Source organism: Columba livia, chromosome 18, assembly GCF_036013475.1.
Source record: "Columba livia isolate bColLiv1 breed racing homer chromosome 18, bColLiv1.pat.W.v2, whole genome shotgun sequence".
Lineage (NCBI taxonomy): Eukaryota > Metazoa > Chordata > Aves > Columbiformes > Columbidae > Columba > Columba livia.
The window spans coordinates 12,212,923-12,232,926 of record NC_088619.1 but is presented as its reverse complement, the minus strand read 5'-3'; the positions used below and the strand labels follow the sequence as shown (position 1 = coordinate 12,232,926).

Here is a 20,004-nt window from a genome sequence, read left to right as displayed (position 1 = left end):
AAGGAAGAAGCATAGACATGTTTTAAGTTTCTGACAAACGGTTTTGATGAACGGGGATCCCCGCGCTGGCTCGAGAGTGAGGACAGAAAAATGGGTCCCCACGGTGCAGGGCAAGATCTCCTCTAATAACAGAACGAGTGAGCAAATCAGGGGAACCACAACTTTCCTACTGTGTGAGAGACCACAAATAATGGAAGACAAACAGATACGAGAAGGAGCGATTCATTTTCCATGCCCGTTAAGTTTTCCAGGTAGAACTGGGTGTCAATGTATTTATGATTCGGTCTCCTATATCTCTTTGGGTCGCCCCTAGAGCAGCCTGGAGCTGGATTTAGGCTTTCGGTCCATTTTGCAGTATACATCGCCTGCTAAAATGAAGTCTTGTAAATCAATCTGCAGCCATGTAAAGCAGGACTCCATTATAAATCTGCAGCAACACAAATGGTTAAAAATCTCAGTATAATAAAGGCCATGTGCACAAATCCTGGAACTATTGCAACAAATGGCTCTCATTTTTTTTTTTTTTTAATTTATTGTTGCAATTTATTTTTAATACTGTACTATCAGTAATAACACAATCACATATTTGAAACTGGTATTAATAATTTTTGCAGCCACTAAACACCTGAAAACCCTCTTCTCCTCTCTTTATTGGCACCCTTGATTTTCATGAGTGTTATTAGTTAAAATAAAGGAGTGCAAGGAGATGCCGTGTTGCGAAAGACCAGGTGTCCATCTGTTTCAAAATAATTCTTCTAGTTATAGTCAAGCTTTGAATGCTTTCAAATCATGTGGTGTTGAATAGAAGCAAATCCATTATTCAGTGTGACAACATATGAGCAACTGTGCTGACAAAGCGCTAATGCAACGCTCCGAGAATCCTGCACTTCAACGACAGTGTGGACAATGTCCTATGTGCCTTTTCCATGGTGCGTATATACATATGTGTATATATATATATATGTGTGTGTATGTATTAAAAAGGAAGCCTGTAGCAGGGGGAAGAATTAAAACCAGGTCTCTGAATTCCCAAGTTAACCTTTACTACTGGATTATTTTCTCTCTCTTGTGCAGATACTGCCTGTGCACACTGTATACAAATATGAAAGAGATTTACTGGAGAAATAACCCTAGGCACAATAATGCAAGTGTGCACGTGTGTACATATATATAAATATATATATTCTCAATATCAGCCCAAGAAAGCATTGCCTCATAAAAGGTCTCTGAACACTCAGTAAATTCTGGGCCAGATTTCAACTCATGTTCCTGAGATAAGGAGCAGAGGGAGGAGGAAGCAAAAGAGAGCAGCAATCCTTTTATCCTTCTGGCCGCATATGGTAGGTCTATTTCAGCAGATGTGAATAAAAATAGATATATTTACAGTTGCAGTTGGATACGGAATCGAGCAGAAGCGAACACAGAGCAGCCGTTTTCATCGATGCTAATACCATAATAGTCTGGATTACGCAGTGCGCTGTTGCAATAATAACATTCGTTTGCTGTCAGCACTCCTGTGTAAAAACAAATTAGCTGGATGATTAATGAATATCAAACCCAGCATGTGGATTCTCCTCTGCGATGCTTCAGCACAGTGTGAAATGTGCTGCCGCGAGCGCTGTCTCTGCTGTTTGCATTGCACATGTGGGTACCACTGAGAAAGGTACTTTCTAACCACTGTATCTTTTCAGGCATTTTTTTTAAAATAACAATATATAAGAAAAACCACTGAGAGCCCAGAAAGAGGTGCTGAGGTGAGAAAGGTCCCTTTACATTCAATCTGAGCTCTACCGGACCAGCATCCCCAAGGAAGCTTTACCGCAAACCCTCCAACAAGCAATCGGACAAGAAATTGAATTAGAGAGATGATGATCAGTACTGAGGGTCACTTTGGTACTTTGGGGCACGTAGCAACACTTTATATACTAGGTGGTCTTTTGGGCCATAATTTGGGCTCACTGCAAGTGAAGTGATTTTAGGCAGCAAAGCAGTTCTTATAAGACCGAGTTAATCAACACCTCCACAGTAAAGAAGGGTGAGACGTGTACTGAGGTGCAGGTGCTACATCCAGTGATTCGATGTGTGCAGAATAAATTAATAAAGGATTACAATCAGTAAGTGAACATATGGATGCATGCAGTGGTTGAAGGCATTAATTCCAAGTTATTCCACATGTATAATATAATTTTGTATCAAAACCTTAGCATTACAACTTACAAAATAGCCAGCTGTGTACTACACTATATACAAGCAGGGACAAAATGTTGGTTCTTTTAAGAGTCTCAGCTTGACAGTTACGTTCTCTCTTATATATGTGTGTTCATACAACTCTCAAAACCCTGTTCTCTTTCGTGACATCTCCACTGCAATTAATTAACACACAGACACTTCAAACTATTGACCGAAGTGCTTTGTGACACAAGGAGCTGGTGAGACCTTGTGCTGTGCAAAGGGGAATCGGTGGCTGTTGTCTGGGTGACAGCAGTTCTGGAGCTCAAGGGGTGACAGAGACATTTGTGCTGGGACATGGAGCAAACACACACATGCACAGACCGATGTGTATTTTGCTTGTTAATGAAACACTCCAAAAAAGCCCAGGAGCGGTCACACAAAGCATCTGCTCCTTCTCCTTTGACAATCGCCTCCTCCTCACCTTGACTGCATTTTCTTCTTTAAACTTCTGCCTTTTTTCCTGCTTCCTAGATCACAGACCTGAATGGAACCAGAGCCAAATCTGACCACAGAGAACTGGCATCTGTCATCAAAATACTCCTGCAGAGATTGGCTCTTTGTTTTTCTTGCCATGCATACGTGGGCTGCAGCATTCTGGGCATTTTAAACCTTTTTCTTTTTGTTGTTTTACTTGGGAATATTCACCCATCTCTTTCAGGAGTGTTTTAGACAATACTGCATAGAACTTCCATGGTGAATAGGTAGATGCAGTAATTAATCAAGATTATAAACGACCAAGGTCCCCAATGTGCCCGGGTGCCCTACAAGGAGTCGACTCCGTAAGCCCTGGGTGGTTTTGCAATAAAAGGCAAAAGCGTAACTGGTTTTCCTGTGATCGGCAGCACTGAGCGTGTTCCTTACTGAGGGACTCCAGGCTTTTTAGCATTTATGGGGTTAACTGTGTTTTTTATGTTATATATACACACACATGCGCGTCAAGTAGTTATATAATATAAAAAGGCTCTTTTCTGCTATCCCCACAGCGTGCAATAGGACTCCACATATAGCACACCAAAAAAATAAAAAAATAATGAAAAAAAGCCCAAACACTGCCAAAATCTACATTTTCATTTGGCAAACTAGTTAAATCTATTCATAATCTGGTGCCTGAATCAAGTTTCAGACCAGACTAGACTGCCTTGGCTCCTGGTTTTTGTTGCTCGACCTGTCTCTGACTGAATTTAGCTATGATGTTACATCTTTAGCTGTAGAAAATTTCTAATAATGGTAGCCTGTTTTATTTTGCCACTGGAGGGTACAAGTTCCAGCATTTCCGTACTGAGGTCCAATTGGAGCCAGTTTCGGACTTTTTTTTGGACAGAAACCTTCCTTGTTGCTTTTCACTGTTTTCTTTTTGCCTTCTTTATTTTTGTTTGATTTTATTTTAATAATGTTCACTCTCACAGCTTTCGGAAGGCAGAATAAAATCACAGCAAATCTGCAGTGAAATGTGTGGTGTCGAAAGTCCATATTTACCAAGTCACCTGTCTTGGTGGTGAGAGCTCCCTCTTTGCCCCCCAGCAGCTGATGGGGATGATGATGGGAATGATGCTGAGGATGATGCTGAGGATAGAGCCGGGGTTTCTGGACCGTCTCTTGGGATTCATCTCCTCCTTAGGAGGCCATAGGTCACAATTTGATTCAGGTGGTGTGGAAACAAACATTAATTGGAACTATATTAATCCCCACCTTTGGGCACAGGTGGCAAGACCAGCATTAGTAAGAGCCTGTTCTGAATCCAAAAGGAGATGCCCCATCAGCGGTCAGAAATGGATTTGAAATTTCAGTCCCTGTTCTTACCAATTTTAGCTCCACCAAAGCCATAAGATTCCTGTTACGCCCCTCGGCATCTCGGTTGACATGTTGCTATAGCATCTAGAAGTCTTTTATGCCCAAGTGCAAGGAGGAAGGTTGGACCGCGCCATGGATGGCTGGGGTGGAGGGACCCCCCGCGTGGGCAGCAGAGACCCCTGGGGACACCCCGGTGGCTCAGCGATGTCTCTCACTGTGGCTTTTGACTGACTTTTTCTTGAAATAATCCAGTTCAGATTTTCCGTGAGACCTGCTGCTTGCTGGAACAGGAAATCTTTATAGTTTTATATAACACTAATAGGCCACCAGAAAGTTTGGCTATAGGAATAACTCTACGCAGAGAATTACAGAATGTGGACAGAAGTCTCATTTTTGGTATAGAGAGATGAACCAGAGTGATTTAATGGGCTTTGGTAAATTAATCTAGGATCTCAGTTTGGACTCAGCAATGACATGACCCTCACTAAAACTAGAAAGAGTAAAATCTCAGGATTTGTTTGGGAAACATTGTTTTTCATTTTAGTTTAAGCGTTTTAAGGATAAGTGAGGCAACAAGAGAGATTCTGAAGCAACCTACTTGTAAAGTTTTAGTTGTAAAAGCACCATGTGCTGAGGTCAAAGCAGATGTTGCTTTGGTGTTACGCCTTTGTTTTGAATCAGGAAATGAATATAAGGAGTCGATTTGAGTAAAAAGGTTTCACCTCTGGGTTTTCTCTCAATCAGAGCGTGTTCATTTACCACACGCTTATGCATAAATCCGCCTCAGAAGAACAGCAAGACCAGGGAATGCTGATGCTTAATAGGAGGATTATATGATTCTGGAGCATTTGTGTTAGAACTTGACTGACATAAAGTCCTCCAGGGGGAACATGGTGAAGGGCATAAGGAGGGTACGTAGTTCAGGGCTAATTGGGACTGTTTGGAGCAAATGCAATAAAACCAGGGAGCCAGAAGGCTGTGCTGAGCTGGGGATGCTCCACCTTGCCAAGTCTGGGTGGGTTTGTGTTAAATTGGATGTCTGCACTTTTTTTGTTGCCCTGCCCAACCCTCATCATTATATGCTTGCATAGAAAATTAAGTTACCACACCTTTAATGACCTTAATTTCCTAATTCTGACAGAGTTCCCATTGCCAGTGATTCACTCTCTACTTTTCACACACTTCTTCTGTGTCAACTGGTGATTATTATTATTATTATTATTATTATTATTATTGTTTTTTAAACCAGGTATCTCTCCATGGCCAAACACTGGACTTATGATTTTCTTTTCTCTTTAGCTAGTTGAAACATAGTACATAATAAACTACGATCAATATTCTCTTAGAGATGGGATTCCTCCGAAGTTTCCACTCTGCGGGGACCATAGTAAAAGCAAAACATTTCCTGCCTTGTCCTTTCTGACCCATCATCTTCTTGACTCGCCTCGGACCTCACCAGAAAGACGCCACTGAACAAGCAAACACGCTGCAGAACATTGCTCCTTGGACACCAGTGCCAAACCAGTGCCTTCGATTAAATGTATCTGCAAAGCGTAAGGTTTGCATGAACGTCAGTGTGAGCTGAGACCTTTGTGGTTCAACTCCGATGAATCCAACAGTGCTCGATGGAAATTTTTTCAGGTATTACAGAGGTTGTTCTTCAAAAATGTGAATTTGATTTAATTAAGTTAAGCCATTCTCAAAAGACTAGTTCTGCTCTACAGCATTGCTGGGAGGGTATATTGAATGATCCGCTCTCTTAAATTCTGTAAACTTAGAGTAATTTCATAGTGTCCTAATACCTGTAGAGCCTTACTGGCAGGTAATTGAATGTGTCTTCTAATCAGAGCATTTAAATGGTAACATGTGGCAAGCAATATAATGCCAAAACAGAACCATCAGACAGGGAACAGTCACAAAATGACCATTCTGCATACTATTGATATAAAAAAGGTGGGAAGGGGGATTATAAAAGTGTGAGGTATTAACACATAGGCTCCCATAACCTGGTCTGATTCTCCAGTGCTACGACTAGTTTATAAACCCTTTATAGCCCTCTGCCTCAGGGACCCATTATCAAATTTATTGTGGTATTTGTATGCGTGAATTAGCCACTAGTCTCCACTAGATCCATTCGTCTTGACATGCTTGAAATTTAGAGTTCAACCCAATGTGTTTCCTGCAGTCACATTTGAGTATCATTTACCCTCTTTTCCCATTCCTATTCTTTTTGGGGAAGTCATCTGGGAGAACCTGGTGCTAGTGATGATCATCATTGTATTATAAGCAAAGTACAGAAATTACAGAGAATTTAACTGCAGCTACTTGGTAAATTTGCTTCTAAGGCTCCATTCTGGGAAACCACGTTGTCATTGATCCCTGAGCCTCCGCTTCTAAAGTGCAATTGGAGTGTTTTGCAAGACCTAAAATCACCACTGGTACAGCGCATCAAACTCAATGAATTTTTGACGGATTATTTCTTTAATGATCCAGCGAGAGGGCTGTGAATAGTGTCTGCTTGCGCACACACTGTGTGCTGTTATTCCCTGCACAGCCCCGTAATTTGCTTTAAAGAGAAGAGCAGATTAACAAGAGGGGAACTGCGTTGTATGAGGAGACCCCAGTGACATGACGTGTCCGTGAACCTTCTGATTTTTCATCCCTAATCGGATATTTCCATACAAGCATTTTTGTGAGGTAAGTATAAATGTGTATTTAATCTTTCTTGCCTGTACTAGTTATTCCTGCAGCTCCCCGTGCCGCTGTACTGCCTGCTCAAAGTTAGGCAAGAGTTTAACAGACTGAAGACTAATTTGCACATGCACTATCACACCCATGTGATACACAGCAGAAACGTGCAGTGGAAATAAATAGATATTGCACCTTGAATAGGTACTGCATCCCTGTGAAACTATCACAATAGATGACAAGTTATCATAACATGCAACCTGTTCCATTTGTTTTGCATTTTTTCAAAAGGTAGATTGTCAACTTCTGCTCTCAAACATTTTTCCAGAACCTCTCTGTTTTGATGGTCAAAATCCTCCTTTCAATTCCCAGCCAGAACGCATTCGCTGTCAATTCACACCTGGTAGTTCTTGTTCTCAAACCATCCTTCAATTCCAACAGCTTGCCTCCCACTCTGCAATTTAGTCCTAGCATATTTCCAGCAAACAGTCATAAATAAGGACTATTTGAATTGTGCTTTCAGACTCTAAAAGGTGGCAATGACAATTTATTCTTCTTTTAGTCAATAGGAAAAGAAACACAGGTTTAATGTGGGGAAGATTTTCCGTCCAGGGACTGCACAGCGGGTGATGCTCTGGGCCATTCTCTGTGCCTGGGGGCTCAGCCACGTGCCAGAAAACCACACTTATTCCATATCAACAGCAATGGGAGGAAGGGGACAGTGGGTTTAAACCATGACACAGGTCTGTCTGAACCAGGTTGTCTTGCCATTTCCATTCTGAACTTATCCAAAGAGTGCTTTCTAAGTTAAAAATGGATATTTGGTTTCTGAACAGGAAGTTTGCTTTCTTTCAACCTCGTTTTGGAGTTCTTTAAGATAAGACTAAATATTTACAAAGCTGGGGCTGAGATTGAAGTAGATATAAAACCACCAGTGTTGCTTAGGAAAAAAAACAGACAAACAAACAAATTTAAAATAAAATACTAACCCTGCAGTAAACTCTCAGGGTAAAGAAATGGTGATGGGCTTACCCAAAAAATCCTGCTGATTAATAAATATATTCTGTTAATGGGGATCAGGGAGTCTCCACCTAACTAACATATAGGATTAAATCTTTTCTCCTAATTTCCTTGATTCCATAAAAAAAATACTATTCTCTTACACCATGTTTTATTGACCAGAATTCAGCTGTCTTCATCTCTGGTTACTGGTCAGGCTGTTTGGTTGGATCCAAACCACTGCAGAGTGACGAGCTTTGAGCTCGGTTACCTGGGCAGGGAGGAGGAGGCAAAGCCGGGTTTATCTCCTGGGGAGTCGAGCAGGCAGTTTAGTCGTTTCATTCTGGTATTGCCAAAAGTCACTACTGAGCAAAGCAAATTGGATAAACCAATGCTCAGGAGGGTTAACTCCTATGTTTAGCTGAGGTTATAGTCACTGCAGATGGGACACAACTTATTTCAGCGTATCATGCTGGATTCAGACCTGCACAATCTCCATCTTTGCATGGGAAAAGCTTTTAAAAGCCTCCGGTCTTATTATGCAGTGCTGGACATATCTTTTAGATATGAAACAATTTGGAAATACAGACCACTATCAGCTTTGTCAAATACGAAGTTTAAGAAAACATGGGTAAGGTTAATACCTTTATTAATCCCTGGTGCCTACACGCTATTGTTGGTGCAAGCATGTCTTAATGTTATTACAAATTTGTCCCTTTTATCCCATTCCAAGTTACTTTTCTGTACCTCGTGCACAGTGTGAGGGTATCAATAGTTTCTAACATAAACAACTTGCTGACCATTGGTGGTGTTTTTCCTGCCTTTAAGACAGCAGTTGTTTCCCCTCACCTCGGGGAGCCATCCCAGGAGCCTGAAATCCTTGGAAATGGCGGGCCCGTTTCCAAACACATCCCTTTTTGTTGCAGACAGTTTTAGTCAGCTACAGACTTGCAGAAGCAATTACCGCAAAATTGGCTCAGCCCGCCTAACGTGCCTCTCCAAATATTGTATCGAAACAATGATTTTCAGTGATTTAGACTGTTATTTAGTCCCCAAATAAAACCCCTCATCATTCCCACGTATTCTCCCTGAGTGCCGCGCGGCGCGATGTGGGTTGTGATGTTCCTTGCCGGCACCAGCCAGTGTTTACATCTTTGTCTGGCACCACATGAAACCGCGTTTGCTTATAAACAGGCTGATATGATCAGTGAACTTAGGAATGATGGATCATGGACCATTTTTATCCTTCCAAGAGGACCCGTGAATGCCCTGGGAAGGTTCCTTCTGAGATCTTTGTTGTTAGTTATTTGCTTTCCTTGGACTATGTATGCATGGTAGAAGTGATGCTGGATGTCTTTCCTATGTTGGTGATGCAGGCTTGTTTCTTAAGTAAATTAAGTGTAACTTATACCTATTGACTTGCCATCTCAACGTCATGTCATCAAAAAAGGCAGCGATTTGTAAGACAGTGCTGTTGGCTTATATTAAAACCAACCGGGTGGACATCAACATTAGTTTAACATCATTATCAAGTATAAATTCACCATAAAGAAAATCAACTAAAGAATTCCACTTGATTTCCACCAGCATGAAACAAGCAGAATACCTTTGGAGGATTTAGTCTAAAGTCCAGAAAGTTTCTAAGACACATGTAAAATTATTACTTCAATTTTGACTGGGTTTCAAAACTTACGGTATGTGGTTGTTTCTGGACTGGACGTTTCCTTGGATCTTACTGGACTACCAGGGGATTATGTGGCCATTTCAGAGTGCAGGGGATGACAAACTTGCTGACTCAGCTGGTGTCCTCCAACCCAATGACCTTAGATTCCTGAAAAACAGAGGATACTTTTAATTTTTCCTAAACATTTTAAAGTTCTTATGTGTCATGCAAGGTACTCATTCCCCTTCTCAAAGTGTTCTTCAGGAAAATGTAAATGCATGCAAATCAATCATAATAATCCATATCCACATCCATTTGGATGAGGCAGTAGAATATATGCGCCCACGTGGTATTTTGGTTGAAAACAATCCCATAGGATGGGAAGCAGAAAGGAAGGTGGGCGACTCGGTTGGACCTTTAAGTATTTTTTTATATGAAGTGAATTTAGCTGAGCACACATTTTGAAGGGCTGTTCTGAGGCTCATGCTGATGGTTTTGCCAAAGCCCCAAAATAATTTACAAATGTAATGGTCTGAGGGATTGTTGAGCAGCATTTGCTGAAAGCTACATTCAGTTCATCGGAAAGAGGTATTTTGGCCTTATGAAAACAACACGTTTAATAGGGACACACAAGCAGAATAGAATAGACTAAAAACCTGAAGATTTCAACAGCAGCTGGGCTGGTATTTATGGAAACACAGTGATGTGTACAGAACAACAAGGACATTCTTGTGGCTGTGATGCCTTCATTTGTTGTTGTTCATACTTGTTCTGGGTAAAAAGAGGCAGGAATAACAGAGACTTTTTTTTAGGAACAGATGTATTTTTAAAATATTGGTTTTCTGCTTCCAAGCATGGGTGAAGCTGATTGAAGAACGAGGAGCTCCTGAGAGCTGCCAATCTGACATATGGACCGTGTTTCCCATCTTGTCTTATGAGTTAAAAGATAAAATCGATGACTGTATCCACTACCCTTCTCTTATAGTATTTGGGTAGCTGCTTGTTTTAGTCTCTCTCATTAAACGTGCTGTGGAACTATATAAAGATACCTGCAAATTTTCAGATTCAGCAGGAAGTGGGGTTATTTCATACGGGAGTGCAGCACATTAATCTGGAAGTGTATGGCAACATATACTAATACAAATCATACAGTCGGGCTCGACACGAAGGGACTACAGAGCACTGCTACCCCTTGGCAGCCTTGTCTCGACTCCCGTGATCAAAGCTCCAATCAATCACCTAAGCCCCCGCAGCCGCCCAAGCTGGGAGACACCACGCTAGACCCAGCTTAGCCTAATGGAGTCATGTCTTTAAACCAGCAAGAAGCTGGCAAACGAACAAACAAAACATGATTGTATCTTACACGGGGCTGAGTGAGGGAACCTCTGCCCACGAAACAGAGGTGAGGTGAGACAGGGTGCGGGGTCATCACCAGGTTTGCTTTGAGGACCAGAACATCTAAGGTGGCTCAACCCACCAGTGGCAGCTTTTTTTTCCCTTAAGAAAAAAGCATGGTACTGCTGTTGTGGAGATTATCAAGACTCCTGCGAGTATCCACAGGCGAGGAAATGGACATTCCTGGTATGAACGGTACAGGGTTCAGTTCTAAGTGATAACACCTCAACAGCATCTGCTTCCAAAGGAAGACTCCGTGTTCTTGTTCTTCTGGCTAAAAAGCTTTGGGTCAAGAGAGTTTCTGTGTTGTCTTTGAGTTTGGAAGCCAAAGTGGACTGGCGACTTCCCCGTGTCTTCTGCTGATGTCTGAATAACACTGTACGTATTGGTGAATTTTTTGAGAGATTACTCACAATAAAAATAAACTACTGGTTTGTGTACCAAATCTAAGACAACCACAAGTGGAAACCAAAGCAAGTAAATAAGGCTTTTTCTTGTAACTCTTGATAATTATTGCTCACATTGAAAGAAAAAAAAAATGGGCAAAGTGTTAAACGAATGTGGGTTTCCATGTTGCCTTAGTACTTGAAAACAAGTTTTTGAACTAAACCAAGTAATAAATTTGGAAGCCTGCTTTTCCAGTCATGATTTTTGATCAGACAACTTAAAAGCTAGAACCACTTTGGCTAAATTTTGTTGGTCCTACAACATAGTATGTGAAATACAATCATCTCAACCATAATATTATTTCCTCACAAGAAACTGCTTCCCTTCTTATTCCACATGAAAAAATAAACCTCAACACGTGCACAACCTGAAGTTCAATAATCTATCACTGGTAGCTCCCAAGCTTTCTACTCATCTCTATTATGATGCTGAATTTAGGAACAACCTGAAATCCCCTTTTTTAGTGAACAGAGCAGCCAGCATTAGCTCCAGGGACACTACACCATGAAGGGTTTGCCATCAAAACGCAGTCGCACGAATGGTCTGCATTTTACAGGTGGACGGCTGAGGCAGAGAGAGATTTAGTGTGGACTTTTCCTGCTCTTTGGCCACCTAAATATTAGGCATCTTCGTAATGAAAGGAGGAGACAGACTTATCCAGAAGACAAACCAGCCCACTCATCTTGGACTGCTGTCTGACAGAGGGACGATTCATCCTCCTGTTGATCATCAAGGGATCCTACACAACCTGGAGGACCAGGGTCGGGCTGGATGAATCCCAGCTCACCCATCAGCCTGCTGCTCGGGGCAGGTAGGAAACCACCCCAGACTGACATTTCAGTGCTGTAGCTTTTTCTTCTGCAAGAATTGACCCACACCCCCTCAGACGCTCAGAAGCCCCCTCTGGAACACTGTGTCCATTTGGCTGTGCTCATGCTCCTGGTCCTCCCCTTGCCCTGGGATAATCCAGGCTTTAAACCGAGCTCAGGAAGTACACTCAGCCTGAGAACAATTCACATGGCTTGCATTTTCTTGGAAAGATGTCAGCACATCACTTTAAAGTACTACAAAATAAAAAAAGCACTTGGGAAAGAGAATTTGACATAGGTAGCTGTCAGTGACAGTACAACAAAAAAAATCACCTAATGTGCAGAAGTATAGAAATTAATAACTATAACCTATTAAAAGCTGGCAGCTGCACATGCAGATCACAAGTGCCTGCCAAGGAGCGGCATAATCTGGGCAGAATTGTCCCACCATTAAACAGAAGGGTGGGGCAATGTCCTCCTCACTGTCTAAAGGTACTGAACACATTTAATTTGTATTACTCATGGTGTTACAGATGCCTGTAAGGTGACAATGGCAGTTACGTTGTACTAAGGGGAAAGGAGCACCCACAATTTCTGCTTCACGAAGGGGAGACGGACATTGAGAGACAAAAACTCCATTGCTCAGTCTGTTACACCCATGGGCAATCAGACCTTTGCTCCCAGCTACAAAATCATCTGCAGTGCCCCAGGTACCCCAGCAAACAGCGGTACCAGCTGCCATGGCAGACACCTTACAGCAGCCAGACACCAGATAACCGAACACTAAGAGATTTCTGTCTGTATTTGGCAAGTCGGAGTTTGGACTGAGTCCTGAAGAACAAGAACACGTAGCTAAATTAGTCTGAAACATTTCCAAGTCGTGGTGCTGCATATTCCAGACCATTAGTGACTGAAGTCCTTGGGAGCCCTCACCTCTCCGGAGAGCACATGGATGCTCCGAAAAGGCACCTCACATCACTCCAACTTTAGGAAACACATGCTGAGATGGTTTTCAGTCCCTGCCACCCACACCCCTACGCTGATACCGTGATAATTCGCAGCTATTCCCGCAGAACACATCCAACAGCACAAACCGCCCCCCCCTCACATTTAAACAAACAAACCCAACTAAAACCACAGCGAGCTCTAAGGGAGGAATGGATTAGAGCAACGCATGACTCTATTTTCCCCAACACTTCTCCCACTCACAGATACTGAATGAGATCCCAGTCTCTTATTTAACTCTGCTTACTGTCAAGACTTCGGAAAAAGGGCTACTGCAGCTTACATTTTGCAGACTTCATTGCCATGCCAGCTCACACCTTCTAAATCCCAACTCTATTTACACGAGGGTGGGGCGTGTAAATCCACGGAGGAATTATTCTAACGAAGCAACCTACTGCCACCACTTGATCAGAACGAGCTCTGCAGGACGAAGCACTGAGCTTGCTTGCGAGGGCCATTCGTCTTCATCTTAGAAGTGGAAAATATTTAATTGCATGCAAGCCTGCAGTACTGTATGAAGAAAGATGCATTATGCTACTGGGGAAATGCACGGTGAAAATAAATTTGGATCTATGTCCATCCTTGAGGCTCAAGGAAGGAAGAATAAGCATATACAGGCAGACTGCAAATGCAGCCCCTAGAATATCTCTTGTACATGACACTTGACGTGCACATGCTGACCACTCATCTCCATTATTTTAAAGAGCTTTTTTTCTATTCCAGTGATTGTCAATAATTACATACAGGGACAAACACAGCACAAATTGGTACAAGCAAAATTGCAAACAGAATTCCACAGAGGCTGTGCTACAAGGTGAAAAGCATTGGAAGGAGCGGGCAATTGGTGGGTTCTTATCTTTTGAGGTGTTTCAATGCTGGAACTGAGCAACCTATGGCAACAGCATCATCTCAGGAAATAAAAGAGTGTGAATGAACAAGGGGAGGTCATTGCATTTCCAGGAACACGTGCCCAGAGGTAGGTACAACGTACAGACACAGCTGGGCATTTGAAAAAGCCCTTTTGGCACTTCAAGCCTGTACAGGGTGGTACAAGAGAACCAAGAGCTGCGGGAGCTTTGTCACAGAATTCAGATGAAAGTGGTACCCAGTGAACATCCCATCCTTCACCTTTTCAGAGACTACAGCACTGTAGGTCAAAGACAGCAAAATTAACGGGGCTGGAGCCACTTAAAGTCCCAGCCAAGCACCAGGGAGTCATGTTTGAACAAGACAACACTGCCTGGTGCACCATGTCCATTTGCTGAGCCACCATCCACCTTCTGGTGGCCACGGGGTACCAACTGCACGTTCATCAGCCATGCCCTGTGCAGTTTCTCATCCCAGCACATATGTGGACGTGCTGGTGACCACCCCACATCCAGCACTGGAGCTGCCTCTGCTCTCCAGCACATTTCTGTTTCTGTAGCTCCCCGCCTGCATTTGAATCTTCGGCAGCCCTGGTAAGACGATGATCTAAACTGACCTAAATTCCAGGTCAAGCAAAATTTCGGTTAATTTCACTGATGTAATTTTTTTTTAATTTTAATTGGCATAGTCCCTCTGGGGCAGGGACTTTTTCCAGGGAGTGCGTGTACAAGCTGAATTCACTGATGGAGTCTCACAGAGTCTTTGAAACCCCTGATCTCCAAACTTCTTTTATATTTAGCCTCCACACATTCATATCAGGGTGTTCCTACCACCTCAGGAAAAAAAGAGGCGCGCACACACACTCAAAATTGGGGGCACGGGGTGTGATGCTTACAGAGTCCTGCCAGAAGCAGCTTTTTCTGCAGATTGAAAGATCAGGAAAACATAAATGCAAACAGAGAGCCCATTAAACACTGGTGGAAAAATGGAAGCCCTGGAAAGTCTCCAATATAACCAAAAAGCAGGCCAGGACTGGAGTGATTCTGTGTTTGTTTTCTGTCCATTTTTCATGGTTTGCTCATTGTCACTTCGAACCCTCCCAATGTCATTAATAGAGCTGACCAATGGTATTTCTAAGAAAAATGTTTTCATTTAAAAAAAAATTTCCTGAAAATAATTTTTCTGAATGTGATGATATATTGTTGAAATATTCCCTTTTCTATAAACAATTGACTTTAGTTAAGCAATGTTTCTAGAAAATTTTACTGGAAATGTTACCAAATCTTTGTCAATTCATCACATATGTAGCATTCTTACCTGACAAAATACGTTGGAAAGAAGTGCAAAATACGGTCATCTGTAATATGATGAAATGTAAGAAATGTTGCTTGTGGTAGCACAATAGTTCATGTTCTCAAGTTTTGAGTGGCTCTAACAACCATCCCCAAACTTCATGCCATTTACAGCGTTGTGACTCAATTATGTGCTGATGAGAAGGGAAAGGCTGCTCAGCAAAGCTTAATTTCAAATGGGCGTCTTTGAACAAGCGTTCTGCCATCCTTGCTGTCCTCAGACTTGGAGACATTGGGTGCATTAACTCTTCTTTCCCATCCCACCAAAACAGAGAATCACATCGGTTTTCCTCACTTTCCCATTTCCAACACAGCTTGCTATTGAATATGCCAAAATTTCCCTGTTTTAGAATCATAGGATCATTTCAGTTGGAAGAGACTCTCATGACCGTCAAGTCCAACCACAATCCATCCTTCTCTTCCTTTTTCTTTCATGCTATTATTTTACAGATGCCCAACTCCACCTGCAAACTAACGCAATTCATCAAAATATCTCCAAATTAACTTCATGGGAAGGTTAAGATGATAACATGGGACAAACTTCCACTGAGACACGTGGGGATGGATGGACTGGGAAGAACTTGGTGCTTCCAAGACCCCAGAAACCTGGTCAAAGTGATGGGGAAGGAGCTGGTGTCCCCCACCCCGGGGCAGATGCACCTCGCCCATGGGCAGAGCCCGTTGGGACCACCCCAGGTAACACAGGATTAGGTGTGGCAAGGGAAAAACACAACTTAGGAGTAGCCAGAAAATGACACACAGGAGATGAATTGTGACCAGTTTAGAGGGAAAGGAGGTTCCTCAGCTACGTATTAAAGAAATATCTTAATCACAGTAATAGCTTAATTTTGTGTATAATTACAAACTCTGCTCTTCCTTCACTCCCCCACCCTGTCAGTGGTTAATTTCGCACACACAACATGCACACTAAATATTACCCTGCTGTATATGTGGGGTACTTATTGACACAGATGCAGAGCGTTTTAAAATGGGAGGAGGGGGGAAGGGGATGGGGAAGCACTGGAGCCAGGACACAGGGCCCAGCCCCACTCCAATGGTAATTTGTGGTTTTTCCTCCAACATTTAGTAGCCACAAAGAAGTCTTAGAAATTTCTGGTCAGAACCAGGACTCCCCTGTTCCTCTGCAGACGAAACACTGAGCCCTTACACTCCAACGCAATAAATATTTCATCTGGTTTGGAGGGAGAAGGGGTGGAGTCCGGCAGAAATTGTGTTTCACAAATGCAAATGACAGCTCAGACCCTCGAAAAGCCAAATGCTACCTTGGCCCCCACCTCCGCACGTGTCCAGGAGCACAGGGGCGTCTGTGCAGGAAACTACAATAAGTGGGAGAACCCATATTAGTAACTGATTGATGAAAACATCACACAGAGGGAGGAAACTCAGCATCAAAGCCAGTCTGCAAAGACTCATTAAGAGACAGAAATAGAAGTTTAAAACACTTTGCGCTGCATAGATGCTGATCAATAATCAATACAATGCCCGGTTAGAGGACAGATTCCCAAAAAGAGATTTATTTTGCCTTCTCCTGCTTTACTCTGCAAGTCAGATTTTGGAGCATTACGCTTAAGTTTGATCATCCCTCTTTGCCTTTTGAAGGCACTTGCTCTGATTCCAGTAACATTGTGATCAACGGCTCCTTGGCCAAGGACATGCTGGACAAACCTGGGAGGTGTCTATTCACTGTTTTGTACTCTGTGCCTTTGGGGAGTCCTTGGTATTCAATCCAGTAGGAGACAATTTAATTTCAACATTAAAATGAATGAAATTTAAGGGCCAAAATAAAAGTTAGCAAAAAAAAAAAAAAAAGCAAAATTACTGTCTGATTATACAAAAGGGAGATTCAAGAAAATATATTGCAAAGACAGACATCGAACCACTGTGTAAGTGTTGTACATGTGAGCAGGAGGGTTTTCTGCAAACAGGCACATAAGTAACAAATGAGTCTCATGCATAAGTAATCGTTTATGTCCTGAATAATACCTCATCTTTATTTCTGGGGTTAAAAGCTTAGATTACTGTAAGTTCTCCTTGTGTTTCTTCTCAGTGCAAGGAGGCTCCAGACCCGAGGCACTGCAGTTATCCCAGCGCGGTAGGTCACCACATTTTCAAGGGGCAAATGGCTCTCTAGGAAGGTTTAACTGCTAACAGTAAAATCTTGAAAGACTCTCATAAAAATAAAATAGCTAAGCAGCCAAGATCATAAAGACTCATCTTATGAACTGCTGCAGCTCTCCAAAGAAAATAGAATATAAAAGGCAGGATGTCCTCCAGCATGACAAAGAGGAAGACAAACCTATGTCTGTACTGTCAGTAATAGGAGAATGAGTTCATTTTATACATTAACACAACAGCTTTCAAAAATTCATGTTGTCCTAGCACTGAATGAACTATCTGTCCAACCATTCCGGACAAATAAGCTGTGATAAAGAAAAGGGTTGAAATCAATACATGGAGTTAAGTAAAAAACTCCATGAGCCATTGAACTGGAAGAGAGAACAATCCAGATCTGCATTTCCAAAGCTGAACAGAGACAGACATGGGAATTTGCAGGAGGATTGTTTTCCCACAGCCCATAACCACTACACGGAATAAATCAGGGGCAGATATTACTCAGGGCAGGACTCTAATCTAACACTAAGTGCTTTTAACACTGAAGGGAGATGCCCGCGTCGCTCTTGTGCTGCTGCCCTCTGAGGGATTTATATTCAGTTTTTAATAGTTGTTACTGGGAGGAAGATTTAATTCCAGCCCTCAATAACTGATAAAATTCTGGGTCTGCTGAAGTCTGGAGCACACAGGAGCCATTCCCATCATTTGAACAGTCCATCTGCATCGCTCTCCGCGATCCCGTCCCAGCAAAGCCACTCGACATCTCCAGAAACAGCTTCCAATTAACATGAAAACCACCACATCAGGTCAGACAAATATTCAGGAGCAGAAGCTAATGTAAGCTGCAATCAGGAGTCTCTCAGTAAGTGACATTGTTAATAGCCCCCGAAGATTTAATGTTTCATCCTTTATTTAAACTCCGATTGGCCCCTTGTATCACTCGGGGACTGAAAGCCACAGGTTACCGTGTTATCTCATTTTGCTCCATTAATTCTCAGGGCTGTCAGGCTCCTCCTGAAATGTCGAGACTTGGGTACATTAACTGTCCTGACCACGTTTCAGAGCAGATGAACAGTGTCAGGACCAGGTCATGTACAAGCTACATGAATAAAATATCCATATTAAGTCTAAAAATGAGTGTCACAGATGCTCAGGTCAGCACGTGGGAGCACAAGTAGCCGATCCCTTTCTGCAAGTGCAGAGATATCAACCTCAAGAGAGCTGGAAAAATGGGTTGAACAACAGTTTATTGGCCATTGCTCCGGATCAGCAGGTCAGAGGTTTGGGGACTGATCAGCCCCTTGTTTATTTTCAGACTGAATCAATTAATGTAAAACAGCAAACAGTGTCTCAGGAACCCGCTGGCAAAACTTGTCTGGGGGTTCATGTGAATCTCATGAGCCACGCTGGGGATTTTCTGGGCCAAGCCATTAAGTTCAGATTTCACTTCATTATGATTACCCTAATTAAAAGAAAAGCCAACACGTTTTCTGAATGGACTTGGGAGAATTTCTCTGCTTTAGTAGCCCTGGGGTGAACACACCTGTGGGTAAATGTGTGTTTTTCTACCCCCAGAACCAAAAAGCAGGAGCCCTCCATGCAGTGTTTAGGACTGGGATTATTATTTGCATAGAAAGTGGCCTCACATCAGCCAAAGAAGTTGGTATAAAATCTGAAATGACCATTTACTCTCAATATGATTGATAACAAAAACAGGTATTTTTTTTAAATTTTGTTTTGGTTGGATGTTGATATAATTTCTAATTCAGTAACTTATTGACTATTATTAGCAGGAACAAAATGTTTTTCAACTGTACAAACTACAAAAAGTGCAAGTGATTATGAAATTACCACCTACTTTCACTATCTGAACTCACAAAAAAGTGCAAACAATAACATGGAAAGGGTTCTGGAACTTGATAAACCTCAATGGTCCAGTTCCGTGATTTTTAACAGAAACAAATCTCCAGATTGACAAGGTGACAAGAGAAAACAAATCTATCCTCGATTCCTTCAGTTGAAGATCTTTAAAGGTACAGAGAAGTAATTATGTTATTTTAAATACCTGATTTTAATACTGATGGTGTCTCAAGTTAAACCAAAAGGCTGAAATTAGAAATAGACATTATTTCATAGATTTATTAAAAGCTGCAAATATCTTGCTGTTTAAAATGATAATAAATCAGCCTAGATCCTGAAGCGTATTTATTATGCTTGGAACTAGCAATAATAAAACCAAAGCTTCTGCAATACTCACGGTGGAGTTTAGTGGAAATAAAATGAACCTCCGCAGTCTGGTTTTTGCGCTCAGTGCATTGTCATATTTTTGGACCCAAGGCACTTCTAAAATGACATTACTCAAAGTTGCAATAAGTGCGTTCAAGTGTGAATGGCCGTGTTGCTGGCTGGGCTGGGGCCAGCCCGGTGGTCTCTGCCATGGCTGGCACCGGCCCCGGCCGCGTCCAGCGCGCCCCGGAGCGCAGGTCACGCCAGAGCCGCCGCGGCTTCTTCCCCTTCCCAAAGCCAGAGCGGTTTCAGGAACGGGATCTGTGAATAACTCTCCAATGAAATGAAGCTGTATGTAGGTTCCAAAAATAAACCAGCATTTCCATATGCTGATTTT

At 42.3% G+C, this 20,004-nt stretch overlaps 1 long non-coding RNA gene across 1 annotated transcript in view; it reads right to left on the bottom strand.

Moving 5' to 3' along the window:
• The window catches only part of LOC110365791 (uncharacterized), a 34,449-nt gene extending 20,863 nt beyond the window's left edge, over nt 1-13,586 (bottom strand). The window contains exons 1-2 of the long non-coding RNA XR_010467089.1: nt 13,313-13,586; nt 9,404-9,541 (exon numbers count right to left, since the gene is read on the bottom strand). This is a non-coding gene — a long non-coding RNA (uncharacterized LOC110365791). The remainder of the gene's footprint in view (nt 1-9,403; nt 9,542-13,312) is intronic.
• Nucleotides 13,587-20,004: the final 6,418 nt, after the last annotated feature.